Here is a 27,208-nt window from a genome sequence, read left to right as displayed (position 1 = left end):
TCCCAAAACCCTGACAACCACTGATCTTTTTACTGTCTACATAATTTTGTCTTTCCTAGAAGGTCATGTAATTGGAATCATACAGTATGTAGCTTTTTCAGATTCATGGCTTCCTTTTGCAACATTATTATCGTCTATGTTCTAAGTAGAAATTGATTTTTAATTGTCCTGTTTTATAGAAAGTTTGTTGATAATAACATCAAAATTATCTATAGATTTTTCTAAATCATTTTGAAGGTAGAAAGAATTCAGAAAACAAAATGTAGCTGGTCTTAAGCTAACACTCATCATGTAAATCATTAGTCAAGCAGAAAAGCATATTCTAGAAAAGTCAGAAGAGCATTGTTACTGAGAATCCAGCTCTCAAGTCAAGCCTGGATTCAAATCCTGGATATTCCACTTACTAATTGTGTAACTTTAGCAATTTCTTAACCTCTCTAGGCCTCAATCTCCTCATTTGAAGATGAGGATGATAATAGTATGATAATAAAGTTAAATGAAAAAATACACAAAAAGTGCTCAGCAGCCATATGGGGAATTTGTAAAAAAGGCTTATGACAGTTATTGTTATAATCACAAACCATCAAAGACTATTCAGAAATGCACTCAGGTTAAACACTCAAAATGATATTAGCGACTCCCCTCTTTGGAGATCTAGGCAACATCTGAGCTCAAAGGTGAGATGTATCTTTTCTTGAGCTAGGTTTTCCTCAAGTAAAAAATTACTTCTGGCTTCAAAAAAAGTGTAGGGGAAAAAAATGGCAACAATGCAAAGTTGGTGGCATTCAAGGTGGTAGAGGCAGATCTGGAAGCGGCTCTTAGGGGTCCACCCCGCCCAGGTTTATATGATGGTCTTGTTGCACTCAGTGGGCTACATTGAGTGTCAGCAACTTTTCAAGTAGATCATTTTGGTGGAAGAGAGGTGGAAGCACTGCAGAAGGCTACAAAAGACAGGAATCTTCTCTGCTAGTAGTTAATTAATTTTAGAATCTGCCTTATTTTATAGACGCTCTCTTTAGTATTTCCTCTGGGAGCCTAGATTGGGATTTGCTCACCTACAACTGCTCAAGCTTAATGCATGAGCAAGAAGTATTTTGGAAATTTGTTGTGAGCACCTCTGAGGAACTGGCTTTATTAACCAGTATTGCCTGGACTTCTACTAATGTCTAAGGAGACTTCAAACATCATAAAAATCCTGCATTTTTCAAATGGTCTTAATGTAGATAAACTTACTCATCACAGAAGGTACCAGTGGTACAATTTTAGGACTTGGACTATAATATAAGGCAGTCTCCAGTTTCAAATTACTGGAAAAAAGGTGACAACAGGTATGCCACTCTTGTTATCAAGAAGTGCAGTCTCTATAAATTGTTTTGATAATACATCTATCAGTTTAAAAAATAGGCCACAATCATTATAACTATATTTACTGATAAATTATAAATTATTTAATATACAATATAATAGTACAGTATATATTTCTCTATATTATGTAATTTAAACACAAAGTACAAACATGGTGGTTCATGTCTGTATTCCTAGTGTTACGGGGGGTCCTTGCTCCCAGAGCTCCCAAGATGGTGGCAGGCTGCTTCCAAAATGGCGGCAGGCCACTTCCAAGATGGTGGCAAGCCTCATGTTCTCTGACCTGGGGTTCTCGGCCTCAGGGATTCCAAGGAATGGAATCTTGGGCCATGCCGTGAGTGTTATAGCTCTATTAGAAGCCATGGGTCATGGAGGAGAATCATGGAACCCAGTGACTAGTGTTCAGCTCGATTAGGATGAACCAAGGCCCTTAGCCATGCAGGAACAATGGTAAGCCTTTAGCCCAATGGTGAGTGGCAATGGGCGCCTTGCTGGATCAGGAGCACAGTGGACACCCTGCTTGATCCTGAGGGATGGAAGTCAGTGGTGGGTCTGCGACAGCAAACAGCAGTGGTGGACGGCGAGCGAAAGCTCAGCTCGAGCCATAACAAACATAGTCCAGAAGAGTGCAGTTGCAAGATTTAAGAGAGTGAAATAGAGTGAAAACAGAGCTCCCATACAATGGGAGGGGACCCAAAGGGGGTTGCCGTTGCTTGCTCGAATGCCTGGGTTTATATCCCAATCCTTGTCTGTCCTGCCATGCTTTCAGGTAACAGATGATTGGCTATTTTTTTTACCTCTTGTTTTTGCCTAATGAGCATTTTAGTGAGCTCTCTTTACTATCCGACTGGTCGGGTGTGAGCTAAGTTGCAAGCCCCATGTTTAAAGGTGGAAGCGGTCACCTTCCCAGCTAGGCTTAGGGATTCTTAGTTGGCCTAGGAAATCCAGCTAGTCCTGTCTCTCACTAGCATTTTATGTGGCCAAGGCAGGAGAATTGCTTGAGCCCAGGAGTTCAAGATCAGTCTGGGCAACATAGGGAGACCCTACCTCTAGATATAAAAAAAAATTTTAAATAGCCAGGTATGGTGGTGTGTGCTTGTGGTCCCAGCTACCTGGGAGGCTGAGGTGGGAGGATAGTTTGAGCCTGGGAGGTCAAGGCTTCAGCGAGCTATGATGGCGCCACTGCATTCCAGCCTGGGCAACAGAGGAGACCCTGTCTCAAAATAAACAATAACCCGGCTGGGCACAGTGGCTCATGCTTGCAGTCCCAGCACTTTGGGAGGCCGAGGTGGGCAGATCACAAGGTCAGGAGATGGAGACCATCGTGGCTAACACGGTGAAACCCCGTCTCTACTAAAAATACAAAAAATTAGCTGGGCGTGGGGGTGGGCGTCTGTAGTCCCAGGTACTCTGGAGGCTGAGGCAGGAGAATGGCGTGAACCTGGGAGGCAGAGCTTGCAGTGAGCTGAGATCACGCCACTGCACTCCAGCCTGGGCGACAGAGCGAGACTCTGTCTAAAAAGAAAAAAAAATTGATAATAACCCCCCAAAAAAGCACACATTTAAAAGAATGAGTTAAAAAATGAAATGAATCATATTTAATATTAACTAATTTGTTAATTTAAATACAGCCACCCTACTCTCTCTAAACATATTATTAATAATAACTTTAAAGAGAACAATGTTATTAACTACACTTTTTTTTTCTAAATCTTGTTTTAATTCTTCGAGATAAAGTAAATCAATGGAGTGGTTAAGCCTTTTTTCTATAGTTTCTGTCATAGTGGAAAATGGTAGCTTCAAAAGATTTGTGGAATCAAATGGAGCAAAGATACTATTAACTGATATTAATGATTGATAATACACAGTTTTCTCATACCCATCTACTAATTATGTAAACATTTTTATTGAAATTTGACTGACCAATTTTTGTCATCTCTTATGTCTATCATTTAGTCTACTAAATAATAAGAAGAATTAGTTGAAATAAATTCTTCAGTTGGGAGATGTTTATTACAGGTTAGAAAACATGGCAAGAATCAGACTGTTTAGACCAGGAATACAAAATGTGGGAAAGTGTTGCATGGATTTAAAAAATGGCAGATAAATTCTGTGTAGAGAAAAAACAGAAATAGCCATATTTTTGCTGTGCAGAAGTTAAGAGTAAACAGTGTTAAGTGTACAGATATAAGAATTTTAAAAGAAGACATGGCAACACATATTTTCAGTGAGAAACCACATAATGACTAAAACATTTCTAAACTTTCATTTTCAAAATGCTCTTTCCATAGCATGAGTTTCTTTTGGGAAGCAGTGATTTTTCTCAGTTATTATTAAAATATCAAATTGTTCATTGAAGGGACAAACTAAATATGTTGCTTCTTAAGAACTCATGCTAGGAGTAGGAGAAATGTCACCTCTGCCATTTGTGATACTTGGATTATGGATGCTTTCTTTAAAAATCTGTCTTTTTACAACATGGTCATTTGTCCATTTTGTGAGGGTCAGTTTAGTTCAAATACTTAATATGGTCCAGAAATCCACTTAAGCAGACCAATATAAACATTACGTCTGACATCGGACTGACCAAATGAAGGTCTTGGTGTAAATCCATGTGATAAGTATTAGTGAAGTTCCATTACTCTTTATTTTTATGTAAAAATAAATATAAGTGGAAGTTCTAGTGCTTTCTAGACTTTTCTCCTCATACCTCTTGGATCATACTGCATACCCCAAGGGGTTGCTCACCCCCATGTTTGGAAAGGACTAGAGTAGATGACTATGCTACTAAAGAGTACATCTTGTTTTTCACACACAGCTCTCCCTGTCCAGCTTGGTCACACATCCCTGCCACTTGGTGCCTTCGATTGAGAATATTACTATTCACTCTTCATAAACATTTGGTTCCACATCAAGATTCTGGTTTCATAAAATCATATTTCTGATGTTCATATAACTTCTTTGTTGTCCATATCACATGAACATTTTTAAAGAGTGGAGAGTTGAACTTCAACACTTCCTGGGAGGGATCAGAAGGATGAATAAGATTGACGGAGTTTGGCAGGGATGAAGGCAGGGAAGTGTTCTTTGATGCACATCTCTAATATTTTTTTCCAGTGAGATTCTATCTTTTTGCTTCCTGAGTTTAAACATTAAAGATTTATAAAACAAATACAAAAACAAAAAACACTGTTCCTGATTAAAGTGTTTAGAAACAGTCAATTTCATTACATATTTGTGCAGCTACTTTTCTTAAATCAAGAGAAGCATGAAAAACAAATCCCATACACCAAAGAAACTGTCCTTTGCGGTTTAAGATAATGGTTAGAGTAACTGCAGTTTTATGTTTCCATTGTGATGGACTTGGTCTTTAGTGATTCAGGAATTCTGGGTACTAGTCCAATTGTTTACAACAACAACAACAACAACAACAACAAACGACTTCATATAGGAACAACCTGTGCCAATGATCTAAGAAAGAACATTCTTTATCAGTATAATACCATACTGATACACTGTACTTGTTATGACAGTGACAAGAGGAAGGGAAATTCTGAGCAGAAGAGGGCGGGTTCCTATCGAGGTCTGCACCCTCAGGCCAAAAAGCCTGAAACCATGGCCCAAACTGAGAACTTACATCACTGTTTGCCTGCTCAAATGTTGCCTTTTCCAAAACCACCCGCGGCCCGTCCCACTCCCAGTCCTATACGCAGGAAAACCCCAGGCTCAGCAGCAGGGAGAGAGGAGAAGCAGCTGGACGTTGGAGACTATGGCTGGATGGCAGAGAGAAGCAGCTTAACTTTAGAGGGACAGTTTGAGGGTGTAACTTTGGAGAAGGATCTAGCCATCTCCGGCCAGACTTCAGGAGAAAATTACCTTCCCAACCTGTCCCTTTTTCAGTCCCCTTCCTGCTAAGAGCCACCTTCATCACCAATAAAATCCCCCACATTTACCATCTTTCAATTCATTCATGAGACCTAGATTCACTCATTTCTCTTGGATGCTGGACAAGAACTCGGTAACCATGAGTACAGATGCAAAAAGCTGTTGCACTGACCCTTTGCCCTTGCTGGCGGAAGGAAGCGCCTCATTTGAAAAGGTAGAGGGTCCACTGAGCTGTTAACACTTAAGCCATTTGCAGATGGCAAAGTTAAAGGAGCACTGTAACACTCCCTCTGGGGCTTCAGGGGTCGCAGGCACCCCCCCACCCCCGCCAGCCCCCCCACCGCCCCACTAACCAAAATGCTGCTGCGGGGCTGGCATGGAGTTGGTTCCTGCTGGCACCCAAAAGCACTCACCCCAGATCCTGCACCCACTCACCTGCATGTCCCCTCCTGTGAGAGGTGGAACGCAGCAAGTCCCAGTGAGTAGAGTTCACACCTGCCGGCACCCGAGTGGCCAGCTGACTCCAGTGATGGTGTACTCCAGTTCCTGCCTCTTTCGCTCCCACACTCCCTCCCGCAAGGAGTTGAGAGCTGTGGGCGGAGTAAATGGGGCACCCCCTTCACAAGTCCCACAAAGGGGTAAGGGAAATATCTTGCTTCGGTTATAAAACCATAACTAAGACTATTACTTATCATCATAAAAACACGTAATTCATACATTTTTCTAGTTGAAAGAACATCATTTTGTAGATGAAGAAAATGGGACCCATAAAATTTAGGTAATTTCCTCAGGATCACAGAGCTGGTTAATGGCAGATGAGACTGGACAAAGTCTCTTGATTCCCAGGTCAGCGTGCTTTCTGCAAGGACACTCTAGTAATATTTATTTAGGCAGGCAAGTATAGACATCAGCTACTTTTAGGGGTAATATGGAAGCAAGAACAGGAATGTAACTAGGGAGAAGTGAAGAGAAGTATCTCTGGCAGGGCCAAGCCCAGTGCAGCTGTCTGCTGCCATCCATTGTGCTAGGAAGGGTTTCCATGGCAGTGATAACAAGAGGAGGGAGACTAGTTCATGGACATGGCTCAAGATAACATTCCAGAAATACGGACAAGGAACTGCAGCAGTTAGGTTCCCTGAGTTTTCCAGGGTCTGATCTGTTTTGGATTAGCAATATTGCTGGAGTTTTCTCCAAAGGCACAAGGTGATGGAAAACATATGGTCTAGCCCCAGCTTTGTTCTATGCATATTTCCTTAAGGTTTCCTTCTATTGCAAGGATTAAGGAGTGGGATATAGAATGTCTATATATATAATTGTAAATTGGTGCCTTTAAACTCTTCTTGCCTGTTGAAATATAAAACAAAAGAACATTATCAGAGTCACCACATTACCAGCAGTCTTCTTTAACAATCCACCCTACTCCACCCACCCTACTCCAATCACCCAGTCTGTACCATACCTCCTGCTGTGTGGCAACACTAGCTGCTCATGTGCAGCTCAATCAGCAACCCTTCCAGGGTCCTACCCAGAGAGGATTGTGTTCCATTTGTTATTATAATAATGACTTTTAAAAGTAGATATCCATGTAAAAGGCTTTTTAAAAACAATTCCATTATTTGATTTTTTTTTTTTTTTTGTATTTAGACTCTCAAGTAAATAATCTTTCCCTCTGCTTTCAGAAATACTCTGGATGCAGGTTCAGGATGACCAATGCACTTTTAGAAGTGTGTAGAGATTGCTTAGTGTTGCAGAATGCGTTTTGTTCATTCAAGAAATAATTACTAAGTATGGCCAGGCAATTACTTCAAATAAGGGAAGGTTGGTTCCTGCTTTCTTTGTGCTTACAATCTAATAAAGGAGGTAGACCTACTATAGCCTAGAGAGGGCTATTTTGGGGAGCAGTTTGAGCAGATTCTTGAAGAGAACAGTGAAGCAAAGTCATTGGGACTGTCTGGGGAAGCCCTAAACCAATGCTTAAGAAATGCTTTGTTAACCTTTGAAGATCAGTTAGTGAGCTGCTGTGGTGTATGGTGCTCACGATGGAGAGACCAGGGTTGGTGCGCAAAGACAAAGCTATCAACATGGAAACACGACAAGTGACTGGATTAAGGAGTCAGGGAAAAATCAGCCATGGTCACAGAATTTGTATAGGTAGTTTCTGACTGGTGTCCCGAAGATCCTGCATTTAAATTTTAAGTTCATTGTAAGCTTTTTCTAATTGAGTGATGTCACATAAAAAAAACAGATTCCTGATTTGGAAAAATTGGAAGATCAGTTAACACTCCTTTTACTTTCCCGTGCAGCAGCAACCTGGGTGAGCCACACAGTGGCAGCCTCTACAGTTGAAGCACCATGGGAGCTGGTTCTCTCTAGTCCTCACTGTTCTGTGGTCTCTCACCTCATTCAATTTCTTACCCTAAAGCTGTGTTACCCCCAACCCCTTAAAATTCCTGTCCCTGGTCATTTTCAATAAAACATTAGTCCAGGTACAGCTGTGAAGGGATTTTATAGATGCAAATAAAGTTCCATATCAGTTGACCTTAAGACACAGAGGTTACCCAAGTGGACCTGATCTAATTGCATGAGAAGGAAGGACTCAGTGCACACTTGCTGCCTTTGTAACTGAACTCAGGTCTAAGCCACTTGTCACCTGAAGCTCAAGAGATGAGCTTTGATGAAAGGCAGGTTAGCTTGATTCAAGAAGCCAGCAACGCAGGGGAGGCAGCGAACTAGTGTTCAAAGACCAAGTCTCTGAGTTGTGCCTCTGAATCAGGAATTTTTAAGGGAAATTAGAGGAAATGATGATCAAAACTTTCTTGTAAAATGTGCACAGTCTCAGGTGGATAATTAATCATTGCTTTCCCAGTTGCTGTTCTGTGGCCTTCTGCAGGCATTGTCAGTCTATTCTTATTAGGCCAGTCAGCTCATTTCCATTTCCAGGGTTGTTGGTCAGGGCACTTTCTTTTTTTTTTGAAGTGGAGTCTCGCTCCGTTGCCCAGGCTGGAGTGCAATAGCGCGATCTTGGCTCACCGCAACCTCTGCCTCCCAGGTTCAAGTGATCCTCCTGCCTCAGCCTGCTGACTAGCTGGGAATACAGGCACCTGCCACAATGCCCGGCTAATTTTTTTTTTTTTTTGTATTTTTATTAGAGACGGGGTTTCACCATGCTGGCCAGGCAGGTCTCAAACTCCTGACCTCAGGCAATCCGCCCACCTCGGCCTCCCAAAGTGTTGGAATTACAGGTATGAGACCCTGCACCCAGCCTAGGATACTTTCTTTTACCTCTTTTGAAGGTACTTTTTTCTGAGGCTGTTTTTAGGGAGTAATCTACAAACTTGAGTAATCATTGTATTCGAGCAAGCAAGCTTTTCTCTAACATGGAGTCAATACTGTTGCACTTTGAGGATGGAGGGGCACACGTGAGAAGGGATGCAGGTGGCCTCTAGAAGCAGAGGTCAGACTTAAGCCAGTAATAAAACAGTAACCTACAACTTCAAGGAACTGGTTTCTGCCAACAACCTGAGTGATCTTGGAAGCAGATGTCTTCCCAGAGCCTTAGATAAGAGCCCAGCCAGCTTACACCTTGATCTTGGCCTTATGATTGATGGCCTCGGACAGAGCCCAGTCAGCTTCAACAGGACTCCAGGCCTACAGAACTGTAAGGTAATAAATGGGTGTGGTTTTAAGCTACGAAATTTGTTATAATATGTTATGTAACAATAAGAAAATGGATACATGGGCTTTATGGAATTAGACAAATTTGGGTTTGCATCCAGGACCTGCCACTTGCTCTCTCTACCATCTAGGGAAAATTCCTTACACTTCTTTCCTCATCGGTAAAATGAGTATATAAATATAACCCACCCCATAGAGGTATTGTGAGGATTAACTGGTATAACACATTGTAGAACACTTAGCCTGGCATACAGTTAAGTATTCATTAAATAAATTAACTTCTGTAGCTGGTAAGACTGGATCAGGTCCTTGTCTTCACAGTACAAGAGCATTTAAAAGCAAGACCACAGTGATAGTATAGAAGCTTTATTGCAGAGCAAAAACAAGCACACACTCAAGAGAGGAATGCAGCTGTGCTCAAAAGAATGAGCTATGATCAAGGTGGCCAGGGCTTACATACTATATGCATAAGCAGAATGAAGGCATGAAATAATCTATAGTAAGGAGAGGGGTTTTCTGGGAAATGGGCAGGCAATTCCTGGAATTGGGGTGCTACCCTTTTCTCAACTGGCTAAATATGGTTAATCTAGAACCGTCATAGCATCAGGTGCATGATGGGAGTAAGGGGTTCCGCCATGGAAATTTTATGGTAATAGGGGTGTAATGAAGCCAAGGGTCAGCAGTTGGTCAAGTTTTTCAGCCATCTTGGATTTAACCAGTTGTGCCAGTTGCTTCTTTTTTACATTCTTATCTATGCCTAAAGCAGGATGTCTGCAATCTGTCTTCATTGTTGCAGCCTGTTGTAACAGTTCCTTTTTACTAGGGGATGGGTCCTTGTGCTAACCTGTTTGGCCCCATTTGTATTGCTTTTAGCCGCCTGCAAGAAATCATGCCCTGTTCCCTTGCTGATTGCCTGCCTCAAAAGAAACATTTCAATTGTTTTCAGTTTCTTAAGTAAAAGCAGGATGTTTGAAAAATACTTGAATAGCAAATCATTCAAATAGAGCAAATATCAAACTACTTTTATGTTGTCATAGAGACCAGATCTGTTGATTGAAATCCCTGCTTGCCTGTCCTGGAATTTTCATCTACCACAGAGACCCTGAGATCCTACACTGCCAGCCTATTATAGGAGGAAAGATCCATGCTTCAAGAAAGGAAACAAACTTGGCCTCTCATTCCCAGTCCTGTAGTTAGCCAAGGCATCTTGGGAATATCCTTCCATTTTTCTGGGTCTTGTTTTTCTCATCTGCACAATGAATGCAAACTCTCGAGGTTCTCATGAGCCTTCTCACTCTCCTCTTTTGGAAAGTTCTAAGTTAAAGATAGGAAAAGGAGCTGCTGGCATCAGAAGAGCAACTCTGTGTCTTTGCATTCAACAGCTAGATCCAAGGCACAGCAGTGGGAACAGTTTCCTCCAGTTTCACTACTTGTCGTTCTCTTCATATTTGCTTCTACTTCTTAAAGGTTATGAGAGCTAAAGAGAGCCTAAGTGAATGGTGGAGTAATCCATCTAGCAAAAAAGACTATTCTCCCAGGATCTGCCAAGCGTTCATTAAGTTAACTTCTCATTAATCTGCACAAGGTAAAAATTACTTCCAGAATTAGAAGAGAATGAAGGCAACATTATTATTAATATCCATGTCTTATTACTTGTTCTATTCCTCCATATGATATGAAACCCGTCTTTGTAATCATCAGTCCTCAGCAAGTCTCCTCGGATGTTATTTCAGCTGAAGCATGGTGATGACAAATGCCAACTCCAGCACTGGGGAAAAGCTTTGTGGATGAGAACATTGGCATTTGGGAGCATTATGCTGCTTTCCAATTCTGAGTGATTGCTGGTGTTCATGTTTATTCAGCAAAGTCCTTGGAGACTTGTTTGAAAGGGCACATGTTCTCTGGATATGGAAGAAAAGTAGCTCTGTGGGTAAGGAAGAAGTCATCAGCGATCTCAGCTTTCTGCTGCCTGAGACCTGCCTGATGGGAGACTATTAATGAAGAACCCACAGAGAAGATAGGAAACAAGATTTGTTTTCAAAATAATGAATGGTTTTGTGCCCTTGGGCAAGTTACCTGACTTCACTGAGGCTCCTGGGTAAAGTGGACATGAAGTAAAAAGAAGCATTCCTTTTTAAAATTTGTTCCACATGATTAGAATGTAAGGAAACTTACCTATATTATTTTTCTAAATCTAAACAAATCTCATTGTCAGAGTTGATGAGAAATCCTATATCAGTTGTTACTGGAGTGGAGGAGAGGCATGGGCTACAGACAGCAGTTTTACTGGGCTAACATAGTCTGGAAAATGTGGGGAAAACCCTCTGTTCTGCAGTCCATTATGGTGGCCACTGAGGTGTCCACTGTCCACCTGGACTGTCCCAAGGTGGGCAGCTTCTCTGCTCATGGTGGCATCCACCTCTCTGTGCCCTGCCTTGCTCTCAGTACCTTTAACACGGCTCCCAATACCACAGAACATGGGGCAGAAACCCTGCAGCCATGCTTTATCCTGTCCTTGTCTCTGTTAATGAGATGTGATTTCAGATTCCTATCACTCCCCCATCGCCCTATCCCTGTTAGATCTCAAGGAATCTCACCTCTCTCCTCTAGTTAATCTACTTCTCACTCCTCCAACCCTTGGTGACTTTCCACTTTGGATCAATCCAGCTCCATATATTGATGGACCTAGACTAGAGATCAGAGGGGATTTTAGCATGATGGCAAATGTCAACAATCATTCCAGTTTTCTGGAACGCAAGATGAACTGGTAAGACTACGGTGAACTAGCAAACACATGTCCACCTAAAAGAGGAAGTTGCTACTCAGCTCCAAGTAGTCATGTCACATGGAAATAAAAGTTCAGAACTGTATGTCTCTCAATATTTCAAGAAAAGCATATTATTTTAGGTGAGAATTCCTGACTTTAAAATGTTGGTGTAGTTAAAAAATAAAAATATCACGCAGGCTAAACATACCACATCTGAAGCTAGCCAGTTTGCTAAAGCTGTCATAACAAAGTACCACAGACTAGGTGGCTGAAACAACAAAAATGTATTGTCTCACACTTCTAGGGGCTAGCAGTCTGAAATCAAGGTGTTGCATAGGGTTTGTTACTTCTAAGAACTGTGAGGAAAGGATCTACTCCAGGCCTTTCTCTTTGGCTGGTAGATGGCCATCTTAATGTTTACATGGCATTCTCCCGGCATCTCCTCATCATCTACCCTCGCGCATGTCTATGCCCAGCAATCCAAACTTCGCCTTTTTGTAAGGAAACCAGTCATCACCAGTCATATTGAATTAGGCTCCACCCTAATGACCCATGTTAACTTTACTCATTATATCAGCAATGACTCTGTTTCCAAATAAGGCCACATTCTGAGGTACTGAGCCTTAGGACATCAACATATGAATTTTAAGGAACATAATTCAACCCCTAACAGTGGTCTCAACACAGACTTTTTAAAACAACTTACTTCTCTCTGCATCAACAGAAGGCCCAATCTTCATATTACACAAAGAATTGGTTATTAGGGGTGGGAGGGTGGAGAGTAGATTAATAAAAAAGGTAAACATTTTAGGAGGCCAAAGTGAGAGGCTTGCTTAAGCCCAGGAGATCAAGACCAGCTTGGGCAACATAGTGAGACTCCGTCTCTACAAAAAACAGTAGTACTCCCATCTACTTGGAGGGTTAAGGTGGGAGAATCACTTGAACCTGGGAGGTTAGGCTGCAGTGAGCTGTGATCGTGCCACCGAAATTCAGCCTGGGCAACAGAACTACACCTTGTCTTTAAAAGAAAAGTAAACACAACTCATTCTGTTGAGACGAGAAGCTACAATTCATTTATCAGACAGGTTATCTGCTCACTAGGGTATCTGGCATATAGTAGATTCCCAGTAAATATTTGTTGAATTAGGATGAGTTGAAGTAAATCAGAATTAGATAGAATAAAAGGAGAGGAGGGAGCAGATTGGAGGTGGTTAGAGGCTCTTCAGGATGCCCCTCTCAAGAGCTGAAGGAATTCCATCTTTAGAGTAGAACAAGAACTTAGCAACTTTGCAATGGGCATCAAATATGCCTGTTATTAATCAGTCATTTCCCTGGCTTAGAGGTAAAAATATATCAGGTTCTAACCTGGATAGAATTTGGGGCTAGGGATGTTGAGAGAATTAATTTATCAACATTAACCAAAAAAAGTGAACCATATAATTCATGATGAATTATTCGTGCTATGAAGCTGCATGCTCATTTTAGTCTCATCTTATTAAAATATGTTGCCACAGTAGTTGACATTTCCTTATTCGAAGAAGAACGCATGGACTTTGAAGAAAAACCTAGATTCACATCCTGCCCTCGCCCATTATTTGCTGTGTTTTTTTGGCCAAGATAGCAAGCTATTCTGAGTCTCAGCTTTGTCATTTGTATAGGATTAAGTAATGAAAATATTGTGTTCCCAATGTCTGGGTTCTGGCATCCAACACAGGACAGAATGAAAATACTTCCTACTTGTTTAGATGTAAGTCTTTCTTCAGAACTTTTTAATCAGTTTATTAATTTTGTGATTTTTTTTCCCTGAGCTTATTTTATGTTATGAAATATGATAGTCAGGTACCAACCTAAACTGGCTTAAGTACAAAAGAAGGGAAAAAGCAATTAATTTGCTGGTACAAGCGGGAAGCCAGGCTTAGTTACTCCCAGAAGCTCCAATAATATCATCAGGGTCCTGTCTCTGTCTCTCTGCATCTCTCAACTCAGCCTCTCCATGGTCTTAATCTCAGAAGCCTCTGCCTTTGTGATGGCGAAAGGAGGATTATCACTATTTCCATGCTCACAACAGTCTTACAGCTTTGACTGCAGAACAAGAGATATAGTCTTTCTTTATGACTCTAGTATTAAAACATGTTTTTAAAGCCTAGGATCACATGTCCTTTCCTGAGCGGTAGCCAGGAGGTTGCAGTACCCTGATTGGCTAAGCCTGAGACACAGACCAGAAACAATATTGGGCTAACTTCTGATTCCTAAAATGCATGGAATAGGAAAGAGTTGATTCCTCCCTGCAGCCCAAGATGGAATGCTGGGCAGGTGAGAATATAGCCACATAGTATAGTAGTATGCAAAGGGCTTTGGCTTTCTTCTAGATGATTTATTAAATCTTCTAAAAGTTGTCCAGCCAGTGCTTATTTCAGCCTTACGAATGAATCTGACCATGAACATTGATGTATCGGCTGGGCATACAAAGCAGACTGAAAAAAAGTACAAGCTCCTAAAGATGAGTGACTACGTTTTGCTTAAAACATAAGTCCACTTGTACACACACACACACACACACACACACACACATATGCAGGTGCACGCTTCTACCTAAGGCTTTTACTGTCTATGTAATTATGTCCAGACACTGCAATATGACATTCATGGCTTTTCCTAAGCTGCTAGAAACTATCACTCCATATAGTTTGGGTTCAGATATTGAATCTTGCTTTGTAGTTTATAATACTGGGATTTGGGACTTTTCTGAGCCCTGGTCAGAAATGAATAAATCAAAGAATAGGTTAGGAGAATTCTGACATGTCTGGGTGTTTTTGGCACAAAGATGTGAGTGTAGAGCGACTATTAGAAGCCTATTTGTCTGAAAGCTAAGGTCCCTCCTGGAGTGAGAAAAAAAAATCCCCAAAACTAAAATCGCATGTACTTCTGGGCAAATATATACCAAGATGTATTTGGGAGAAGTCTTCAGCAGGGCTGATGATTTTCTCTGAAGAGTTCCTGCCAACAAGGAAAGGACCTTTGCAGCACCAGCAACAAAGCCTTAGTGGAGAGATGAGACTTTCTGCACAATGGGGTTTGTCCCTCGGATTCATCCTCCTGTTCCACTTTCCCTGGGTGAAGATATGAATCTTTTAAAGAGCAAAACAGCTGTAAGTAAGATGTATAAAACAGCAGGTGCTCCAGTGACATTGCTGGCACCTATCTGACAGACAGTAAATCACAGCAGAGAGCCGTGCTCTCAACTACATGAGACAGTTCCAACGCTGCACAGAGCGTTCCAAGGCCTTTGTCATGGAGCCCCATGCAGCAGAGTCAGTCCCCAGGAGGCCCGGTTTTACCCAGAGGAGCAGCAGCAGTGGTCATGTGCAGGACAGGAACCTGCAGCACCCGTGGAGCCCCAGGAGCTGCAAGGGAGTTCTGGGGAATAGCTGTGGTGCCCTCCATAGAGCAGTGGTAGCAACTAGAGGGGGACAATCTCCCCAAACTGCTTAGTTCTCTTGTACAAAGCAATTTAAGTTGGCTCTGCCTTGACTCCTTCAATCTGATATTTCCTCCTCCAACTCTTAAAATTATCTTCAATTATTTGGACATTATATCTTCAATTATATGACCATTATCTTCATTATTTTACCATCACATGATGATGCTGGCAATCAAAAAGGCTCTTAAATTAGAAGGATTTCACCCTCAATCCTGGGGTGGAGTGAATTTGGGGGGTGTTTATGTGTATAGATAATTGCTTTCTTAACACATACGCAGCTAAATTAATACTCATCAAAGCTTAGTTAATGTTGTCTTTGGTTAGTGCAATCATGAGTAATTTCTTTTTTGTTTTTATTCTTTTTCATTTTGTTTTCTTTTTGGGAAGGCTTATCTGCATTTTCTAAATTTGCTGCAGTTATATTTTTGCCTTTATATTTTTTAAAAGGCCAATTTAAAAGAAAAGAAACAAAAATCCTCTATCAGTTCTTATACTCCATCTTAGAATCTAGTTCCTCAGTGGAGCCATTTCTAACTTTTCCTCCTCCTACACTTCCCTGTCAAATAATGAGAAATTTTGAATCCCTGAACTAGGGCAGTGCCACTACCTATGCAGGCATCAATTTAGCCCTTGCCAAATGTTGGCGGTCTGTTGAATGTACCCAGCCTGGGGCCTTAAATTAGTCACGTAATAGTTCCAACTCTTTAATTCAATTAAATTTAATAACTTATGATTGAATGTCCAAGTGCTATGCTGGGCTGTGGCCCTTTGTATTTACAAAGGTACAGTTAATGACACCGGCAGGAGAGCCTGAAACAAATTAAACTGTAAGCCCACCTTGCTCTTGAATCCACGTTGGTGCCTGCAGCTCCTCTCTCACTCCACCCCCACCTATATGATTCCTAAATCCTCTCCACATCTGGGTCCCTATGCTCTGTGTTGTACCTGCCCATATGAGTAGGATAGACACGTGACTCATTCTGTCTCTCCTGCAATGATAGGGAACTTGCACTCCATGGAATATGCAAAATAATATATTAAAAGAACAGAAGGAAATATTAGAAATTTAACTTACATTTACTTCTGACCTAAAACAAAAAGGAAGCGAAGCTTTACCAGTATTTCCTGTTCATTGACACATCAACCTAACCAGCTACATGTCACTTGTAGTGCTCCAGGGATCCTCCGGGAAGAGGGAGACTTCGAAGGACAAGGAAGTTGACCGATGCCCTCAATGCATTGGCTTTCAGTTTTTACAACTTAGTTTGGTGAGTTTGAGATTCTGTTATCGGGCTGTAGCTAAATCATCTCTCAAAATAGAACACTGGCTTAGAAAGATTCCTGCTCTAAAAAATCTCTGGATTAAGGATATGAAAAATCTAAGCATAAACAAGAAACCTGCATCTTTGAATTTCTATCCTTGATCTGAATCCTTTTACACCCACAGTCAGTCATGACCAAATCCTATTGTTAAAGTCACTATATATAGACATATTTCACTGATATTAATGGTGAATTTTTCCCTAAGCATGTTGCCACACAAGTTTTCTTGCTCAAATATTCTGGTTATACAGTGTTTTTCTCAAGTACTGAAAACCAGAATTTGGGGGGATGAGGTGTTGATATAACTCTTTTTGTATTGAAAAACAATATCTGAATTATTTCTGATTTTAGCTATTCCTGAGAGTTACAAACTGTATTAAAATTTCAGAGCAAAAAAAAAGATATGGTTGTTTTAAAAGAGTTCTTCAGTATATTCAAAACTCTTAAGAGAAAGAAGAAAATAGTAACTGACCAAAGTCTATATTGAAACAATTTTTTTCTAGTTCAAAGACTTTCCAAACAAGTGGAAAATGAATTGACAGTACTGAGTCTGATATGAGTAACCCAATATCCATTGGAAAGTCAATCTGTATGATGAAACTAAGATAAACCAGAAATTATTTCTTTAAAACAAAAGTATAGTTTACCATCATTTGAAAAATTATGGTTCTTGGAGAAAAATAGTTTACTATGTCCTCAGAATAATAAAACAACAAAGGGATTATTTGAGAAGGAAAGAGTTGAAGGAAAATACTTCAAGTCAGTTTATAACTCTCTCCTTATAATTTCCCAACTAGAGTCTTAAGGCTTTTCCAGAAACTGAAATAAATCTGTTCTAACAATTAAAACTTTACAAGATTACATTCTAAAAATTCAAATATATTTCATTTTCAGTGTCCATAATGTGTTGTATCAGTTTGCATTTAATATGTGCTTTATTCTTTTTAAATAATGCTTTATTTTATCTGTAAATTTGTGTTTGAATAATGTATGTTTTTTATTTCACTTTTAAGAAATTTGCTTTAACTTGTTGCTTTTGTACTACATTTATATATTTGTATGTTTGCAATATGGTGAATATTATCTTTACTGACTTTTTATACTATGAAATCTGAACATATGAATTATGAAAATATCTAAATTAACATGCATAGTTTTATAATATACAAAATGAGTACCAACATACTTTATTGCCATTTTGATGTTTTAATACTTTGAGGAGTAGTTTTTAATAAAAACCATTGCAATTAGGAAGAATTTTAAACATTGGTTATTTTAACTTTATTTCATCATTTAAATGTTTTATGGTGAAAATATATATTAAATGTGCTTATACTGCAGGCAGGTGCTCAGCAACTTATTGCTAATGGGAAGTACAACAAAAAAATGAGACTGTTCACTGTGAAAAACTATAATATGTATTATCAGATGACTTTTTTTTTTTAAGAAAAGCTAGCATTTAACAAATGAGTGCCATCAAAACTATCCAAAAAACATTTTTGGAAGTCCTTGGTCCCTAGATTGAGCATAGTTCAAGCCATGCTTTCTCCTGCTTAAAGTTGACACCCCTAGCTGGGTGTGGTGGCTCACACCTGTAATACCAACACCTATTTAGGAGGCTGAGGTGGGTGGATCACTTGAGCTCAGGAGTTCCAGACCAGCCTGAGCAGCATGATGAAACCCCACCTCTACAAAAAATGCCAAAAAACTAGCAGGGCATGGCAGCACACACCTGTAGTCCCAGCTACCTGGAAGGCTGGGGTGGGAGGATCACTTGAGCCTGGGAAGTCAAGGCTGCCATGAGCAGAGATGGCACCACTGCACTCCGACCTGGGCAACAGAGTGAGACTCTATCTCAATAATAATAATAATAATAATAATAATAATAGTTTGACCTCTTCATTCCCACCCACGCATTTCTTCACATAATACAGGCTAGACCAAAGCAAAGTCATGCAACTGCTTCCATTTTTTATGGCAGCTTGTAGCACATTCAGGTCAGTACTGGAGGGGAAAATAAGAAAATATTCCTTGGCTTTTGTTCAGGAAATGTTTTAACTACATGTGTCTGAATAGCCTTCCCTGAATATCTGTTCTGTGAAGTCATTTGGCTGAAAGCTTCCCTCTGTCACAGGGTGCCTGTAATAAAACTATCAGAGAGTAGATAAATAGAGCCAGTTCAAACACTCATTGCTCTGTGTTGCCTTAAACAAAGGAGAGGGAGAGCCTATATCCCTAAAGAATAGAGCATTATTAAGATGTTTCTCTGCTTTGGGAAATATTCACTTGCAGATGGAAAGGGGCTGTTTGTTGGCATCAGGTACAAATAAAGCACCAAGAGGCTTTACCACACACATGAAGTCCCACTCACCCTTTTCCACATTAACGTTTGTAACTTCAAAAGCACACTGGGTGAACAAAGAGAAGGAGGGTACTTCGGTGATATTAGCAGTCCTGGCTTTTGTGTTAAACTGCATTTGACTGGGCACAAGCACTTGGGCAAGCATGGGAATTGTGGACTTGATTTTTGGATTCTAAATTTATGCTTCTATGGATTCAGAAATATCGTCTCCATCATTTTTGTGGAGACTGTCCCCAAATGGGACTCACACTTAGACTGCATGTAAATTTGCATAATGATTGCTTGAGTGATGACAGAGAACTTGGCACAGTGCCCTGAAGAACCAGTAGAACCGTAGAGAAGCTGCTTTTATCCTTAGGATGGATTGAATCTAGACATGAGAAAGAACATGCCTTCCAAGAATGCTTTTCTAAAACATTGCTCAGGAGAAATGCAGTAGAAGGGAAATCTGACATGCGACTGGAATAGAGTAACTTACTCAACTTCATAATCAAACTCAGTTGTCATTTGATTGAAGTAGAGGACCAAGAAGAAAGTTGCTTTGTTCCACTACATGAATTCTTTAAAGTTATAATCACCTATACCTGCAGATAAATTCTCAATAGAGACCATATGTTATTACACATCTTAATTGTATTTTAAGTTTTTTTTTTTTAAATTTAAGAAAGTTTTGTTGTTGTTGTTGTTTTGATTTTTTTTTAGACGGAGTTTCACTCTTGTCACCCAGGCTGGAGTGCAATGGAGCGATCTCGGCTCACTGCAACCTCTGCCTCCCAGGTTCAAGTGATTCTCCTGCCTCAGCCTCCCAAGTTGCTGGGATTACAGGCAGCCGCCCCACACCCAGCTAATTTTTGTATTTTTAGTAGAGACGGGGTTTCACCATGTTGTCTAGGCTGGTCTCGAACTCCTGACCTCAGGTGATCTGCCCCCCTCGGCCTCTCAAAGTGCTGGGATTACAGGCATGAGCCACAATGCCTAGCCAAGAGAGTTTTTTCGTAATGGTGACTGGAAACAGAAGAGATTAATGGAAAAATGAACATATAAGAAAGTTAGTTAACTCAGGTATTTGAAAGTATGCATAAATTTTATTCATAAGTATTTTGTGGTCTTAATGCTAATGGTTTCTTAAAATTGTGGCTCATGATTTCAATAGAGGTAGAATCGACACTAAATAAAGTTGGAAAAATTGGTTATAGATGAGTTTCATCTCAATTTCTTAGAGGCTATGATATACATAATTCTTGTCCTCATTTAACTATCTAGAAGGTAAAATAGAAATAAACATAGGTAACTATTATTTGAAAAACACATGACACCTTATATACTAACACATCTGTATTAATCTGTATTCATCATTTTTTTATTATTATGTATTTTTGGTGCTTTGACATCTTACAGCCTTGTTAACCCTGGAGGGACTGTCCCTCCTAGGGCTAGCTAATTTCTAGAGATAGCAAAAAACTAACCTGCCATTATACTTGTCATATGCAAACTGACCACTCTAGAACCAATGTCTTCAAACATTTTCTCTAGTGAGCTCTTACAGGCCACTATTTTCCTGCCCTAATCATCTCAGGGCCAGGTACTAGACTCTTAGGAGCAGCTCTGACATTCCAAAGCCCACTGAAATTATTCAAACTAGCCAATCCTAACGAAACCTGCTTAACCTGCCTGTCCCATTCCCATTCCTTACTATGGAAACCACAATAAAGGCTCTTACCACATTTCCCTCTCTTCCTCTGCCTCCTGACCAACCCCAGCGCTTCTCCATGTGCTCCCCCACATCTCTGTGGCATGGAGTGCTCCCTCCTCTTAGGATCTGTGAGTATAACACACTATCTTATTAATGGTGGTCATTAATAATATCTTATTAATGGTCAATTAGTGGTCTCTTGATCTGTTAGCCTTGCCATACCTAAATAATAATAAAATCAATGTTTTGAAACACAGCCTGGTAATATTAATGTTTCCTCTGCTATGGCAGACTGCATATTTAAAAAAAAAAACCCTCCAGGCACAAATTTTTAAAGTGCTGACTGAAATATAAAAGCATATTATAAATGCACTAGAAAGTTAAGGAAAAGCCAAACTGATGCAAAGTACAACTCTAGACAAGTGACCAAGATTATGCCAGAGACACTCCCTGAGAGAATCCATTAATGTCTAGGGGCCTAGATCTACAGTTTTAGTTGACTTTGCACAGGAGACAGAAAGCAAAGCCTAGAGCCTGCACAAAGTGAGAAGTCACTCCCATAAAATAGGTATCCCTCAAAAATGTTAATGTTGGTGAATGGACTAGAAAAGATAAAAATTCACAAAACAAGATAGTCTTGGCTTGGGGATAGAGGCAGTTAATAATACCTCTTGAAGATTTATAATCATAGCTCTACCCTCAAATAAATTTTGGGCTGTAATTCATAATGTCTTTGTATCTCCCCAAAACCCCAAGCCAATAATTTTGTTTAAAGTAGTCCCAGGAAGAATTCCCAGATGCCTGTCAGAGGTAAGTAGAAATGATTTCTAAAGAAACTCACCTTCAACTTTGATCTCAAAAATTTCCCCGAGAGAAAGCTCCAAGTAACTTAAGCTCATATAAGCACACATAAAAAATAACAAAACACATAAAGAAACAAGCCACTATAAGTCAGAATCAGCAGAAACAATAGACAGGAGAACCAGACCCAGAGAATCTAACAATATCAGAATTATTAGGCAAAGAATGTAAAATAAGAATTTTAAATATGTCTCAAAAAATAAGAGAATGCATTGAACTTATATGGCCTGGGAAAAAAATACTATAAAAAGTAAAATACAAATGAAAAAGAATCAAATATACTTAAAGCCCTTTTAAAAGGTAATAACAAATTAATTATAAATTCAAGTAATGGGTTAAACATCAAATTAGGCATAGTTGAAGAGAGATTTGTGAACTGACAAATCTAACTGTCTTAGTCCATTGTGGCTGCTATAACAGAATACCATGGGCTGAGTGACTTGTAAACAACAGAAATTTGTTTCTCCTTTTCATTGTGTTTTATATTTTCTTCTCTCTCTTTGATCTGGAAATTTTCTACCTATCTTTCTCATTTACTTAATCCTTTCTCTTCTCTGTCTAAACTGCTTAAACACATCTATTGAATTCATTGTATACATTATATTTTTTAATTCTGGTTCCATTTGGTTATTTTGTATAGACTCCAGGGACCTGATAAAATTCTCCATATTTTCATTTATATTGGCACATTCTTATACTAAAAAGTTATTTCTGGTGTATCTGAAGTTCTAATTTAACTGGGTGTTCTGTATTTTGTCTGGAACCTCTCATCCCTATGCATGTGCAATTTAGAAACAGGTGAATACTTCAAGAGGATATTGGGCATGCAATATCTTCTCTGCAGTTCTTTCTCAGGGATCTTGGCCCTTCAAATCCTTGCAGCCTTATAACTCTAAACCCTAATTTCATCTCACCATTCTAGAGCACCTGCCACAAGCTCTAGGTAACACCTGTTGGACTCCATGCCCCATGCCAACCATCAGCAGATACCTCAGAAAGGAAAAGCAAGGCAAAGGGAGGGGTCACTCCTATGCATTTCCCTTTTCTCCAGAATCTTGGCGCTCAAGTGCTGGCTGACTTGTTGACTCTCCTTTGCCTTCAAAAAGCTGTTTGTTTGCTTGTTTGTTTGGCATTTCAATTATTCATCCACAAGAAGTTTATTCTGATAAACTCTACACTGTCATGACCAGAAGTGAAGTACAGCCTTGAGTACTCATGTGTGGAATAGTGTTAGTCATACTGTTTTCTGGATGAGGATGAATATCCTTTCAAATTCCCTTGGAAGCATCAAAGCCTATCCCTTTACTGTCTGAAGCAGTTTTATGATTACACAGCACAACCAAAAGATTCTTGCATGACAGATTCTATCTCAATATCTCTGTGTAATGTTCCCTTGCAGCTGGAGAGAGTTGCTAAGATACAGAAAAAGACCACAGGCCCTGACTCTTCCTCCCCATCTTGGCCATCTCATCATGGTGGTTCTGCTGTGATTGTCAACTATTGAAATTGGTTACGCACCACCCTCACCCTTAATATCTCTGATACTGCGGATGTTATTTCACCTTTCCCAGCCTTGGCTTACTCATCAACAAAGTAGCAATAATAGTAGTACTCACCTTCTAAAATTGCTATAAAAATTAAACAAGATCATCTCCATAGAGCACTTAGCACAGTGCTTGGCATGTAATGTGTTTTATAATTGGCAGTTATTGTCATTACCTTTCCAACTGGGGAAGATAAAAATAGATAAAAATAAGTGTTTTAAAACATATCATCCCCTAGGCTTGATGAGAATGATTTGATTATTCATAAGCATACTGATATAACTGAGATATCTGTTAACTTCTGCACATGCAGAAGTTAGCATACACAAAGGTTTCAAGCCATGCCTGAGAAAGGGAATTTTGAACTGAATCAAATTACTTATTTATTAGTTTACTTGTTTATGCCATAGCAACTCTTTATTCTAAAAAGTATTTGAAACAATAAGGACAGAAATATGTATATTGCAGCAGGATATACAATTAAATGTGGCAAATAAACATAAAGGGGAAAATAAAGGTAAGATAATTGAAATATATAGTATATGACAGAGAGCAAATTTGGAATAGAGTCTTAAAGTTCTTATAGCTGATGCATTTAATCTGTGCTTGAACCCAGAGAATGGCTGGCCAGACAGCACATCTCAATTTATTCCCTAACTCATATGAGATTATTGTTTAAGACAAAGCCTTCTACAGAGGAACAATTATATGTTTCTTTAAAAGATGGCCAGATGACACCTTCAAACATCTAAGACCCTGAAAAAGACCTTCACAATTCTATTGCCTGTCTCTAACCCACCCATTATCTAGTGCATTAGAGGATCAGAGTGTTGGGTCCTGCTCAGAAGTGAGCATTTACTACATTTTTGTCTCTTCTCTTCTTTTTTTAAAATTAAAAACAATAGTGCTTTTGAAATTACTGCCTTATGAATCTTGCCTTTCTAAAGTATATAACTCATCTTCCCTGCTTACCTTATGGCTCATCTGACCCAGGCTTGCTCTACCCACCAGATAGATGTAAACTTTGAATCTGAAGCAGCAATGGTGAGGAAGCAGATGTCATGGAGAATCCATCTTATTTCTGACCAGGTTTGTGGCTGAGGCTACAAAGTCCAGCGCCTGGTGCAGAGGTGGCATTGGTGATGCTAGGAGAAGCAAGTGCACTAAGTCCTGTCAGGTACAGAAGTGGAAGTAATAGAGATTCCAGCATCCAGGGCTTAAGAACTGTGGTAGTAGTTTCCTTGTTAGACCAGCTCTGCTGCACAGCTTGGTGTCTTAGTCCATTTGTGCTGCCATAATAAAATACATGAGACTGGGTAATTTATAATAAGCAGAAATTTATTTCTCACAGTTCGGGAGGCTAGGAAGTCTAAGTAAATGTACGGCCAGGTTTGTTGTCTGGTGAAAGCCAGTTCCTCATAGGTGGTGCCATCTTAGTGCCCTTACATGGTTGAAGGGATAGAAGGGCAAAAGGGGACAAACATTGTGTCCTCACATGGTGAAAGAGCAGAAGAGTGTGAACCCACCCCCTCAAGCCATTTTAGAAGAGCCCTAATTCCATCCTGATTGCCCTCATGACAATCACCTCCTCAAGGCCCACCTCTTAATACTATCATATTTGCATTAGGTTTCAACAGATGTATTGTGGGGGTCACATTCAGACCACAGCACTAAAGGAGTTGTTTTTAAAAGTTTATCTCAAGTCTAGCAGCCGAGCCCTTCAATGATTCTATGAGTTGCCAAATAAATATTTGTGTTAGTTCATTCTCACATTGCTGTAGAGACAATTAATTCGTCTCTACTCGTTAATTTATAAAGAAAAGAGGTTCAATTGGCTCACAGTTCTGCAGTCTGTACAGGAGGTGTAGCGGGATCTGCTTCTAGGGAGGCCTCAGGAAGCTTCCAATCATGGTGGAAGGCAAAGCGGGAGGAAAGCATCTTACCTGGCAGGGGCAGGAGCAAGAGAGAGTGAGGGGGAGGCGCTGCACACTTTTTAACAACCAGATCCCATGAGAGCTCACTCACTATCACAAGAACAGCACCAAGTGGATGGCGCTAGGCCATTCATGAGAAATCCACCTCCATGATCCAATCACCTCCCACCAGGCCCTGCCTCCAACATTGGGGATTATAATTGAAAACGAGATTTGGGCTGGGAGACAGATCTAAACCATATCAACACTTTAAAAAAGCACTCTTTCTACCTGGGTCAGATTCTGTTGCTTGAAAACCAAGAACTCTGGCTAATACTCAGGCCTTTTTCTCCACCTGCCTCATGCTATGTTCACACAAGTAGATGTTTTATTTCTAAAATTCATGATTCGATCCACCTGCTTTGTCAGAAAAACTGACTTCTAGGGAATCCTGTTAAGGAAAAGAATTCTTCCACTTTCTTCTTTATTATTTTTACCTGTGTGTAATTTGAATTTGTTTTAAAGAGAAATGAACTGCTTTGTTAATTTTTAAAAGCTTAAAATGTGAAAAACTCAAGTTGTGGCCAGGATGACTTTGTCTGTTGGGCCTTCAGCCTACCTGCTGAGAGACTGAATACAAATAGATCCTGGCCAAACCATATAAAAAATAGAGGCCAGGCGCCATGGCTTATGCCTGTGATCCAAGCACTTTGGGAGGCCAAGGCGGGTGGATCACGAGGTCAGGAGTTCGAGACCAGACTGGCCAAGATGGTGAAACCCCATCTCTACTAAAAATACAAAAATTAGCCAGATGCAGTGGCAGGTGCCTGTAATCCCAGCTACTTGAGAGGCTGAGGCAGGAAAATTGCTAGAACCTGGGAGGTGGTGGTTGCAGTGAGCCGAGATTGTGCCACTGCACTCTAGCCTGGGCAACAGAGCGAGACTCCATCTCAGAAAAAAAATAGAACTCTGACCTGCAATCTGCAGCCACCAGTCCAGAAGCCAAACAGCAACCACTGTAGCCATCCATCCAAAATGACCAGGACTTGATCATTAATTGACAGCTTCCCTAATTTTTGCTCCCCCGAATTAGGGAAGCCGTCAGTTTCCAATTTATGACCAACAGGAAGAAGCCAAATATACTCTCCTAATAAATCACGTAGGATGCTCTTCTTCCAGTTCGCCCACCTACAAGCTTCCCCATGCCAACAGCCTCCAATCATGACATTCCTGAAACCTTCTCTTTTTTTCTCATTATAAAACTTTCCCACTCCCCTGTCTTACTTTGAGTCTCTGCCAAACACAAGTAGTGATGGCTCACTCCATTGATATAGCAGGCCCTGACCAAATAGGCTTTGCTTGTTTTAATTCGGGTGGTTTTCATGTATTTCTACATTGCCAAGGCCTTGCTTCAACCACAGTATGTTACTGTAGGTAGTAGATTGACTTGAACTGCAAGTTGGTTGAATTCTGCAACATTTCCACATCTGTTCCCTCCACTCCTTCAAATGAGCCCCAGACCTCAATACCACACCCTCTGCTCTGAACCTGGCAGTGGGAAATGATGGATGGGATGGACATTTAGGGAGAAGCAGTTGGCCTTTACACTTTCCTCTCCTTGTGCTATTTTCACAGTTCCTAAATCTGGATTTTGAAGGGAAAAAAATATTACATTTTAAGTTCATAGAGATAAAGCATAATATAAAGATGTAGTCAGAGCAGATCCTATTAATTTAGGCTTGTGTTTAATGAAGATTTGTAATGCATGCAGCAATGTTTCAGTTTTCAAAATTAATTCTTAAAAAAGGAGGCTTTATAATATCTGTTCCCAAAGTAACTTAGATCATCTTGTTCTTCAAATGTACAAAGGTTCCCATAGATATTAAATGAACAATTTATAATTAATTTTCTTGAGTCGCATTTGAATGGTTCTCTAGTTATTTGTATAATATTGGATACAGTATGAAGAACTTAGTAACTGAAAATAATTCCATTGTTCTTGCCCTGAATTGTTAGAGATGGCATTTTTAAATGGACTGTCTGCCTAAAACTAAATGAATTTTTCAAGCTTTCTGCAGTCTCCCATACTCTTTTCATTTCTTTCTTCAATAGTTACAAAAAGGTGTTGTCAAATCTTGGAAAGGATTGCCAATTGAAACAGAAAAATCCAAACAATGTTCCTTAAGTACTTTGCTTTCTTTGGATCACATTTTTCATCACTGCTTATAAAGTCATCTTATTACTGAACTTTATCTACTCTAAATCACATTTTTTCACACATCTCAAATATGCACATGGTTTATAATCAGTGTCATGTCATAATTTGGCCACATTTTTTA

Source organism: Hylobates moloch, unplaced genomic scaffold (genome assembly GCF_009828535.3).
Source record: "Hylobates moloch isolate HMO894 unplaced genomic scaffold, HMol_V3 SCAFFOLD_6, whole genome shotgun sequence".
Classification (NCBI taxonomy): Eukaryota; Metazoa; Chordata; class Mammalia; order Primates; family Hylobatidae; genus Hylobates; species Hylobates moloch.
Note: the sequence above shows the minus strand (reverse complement) of the source record.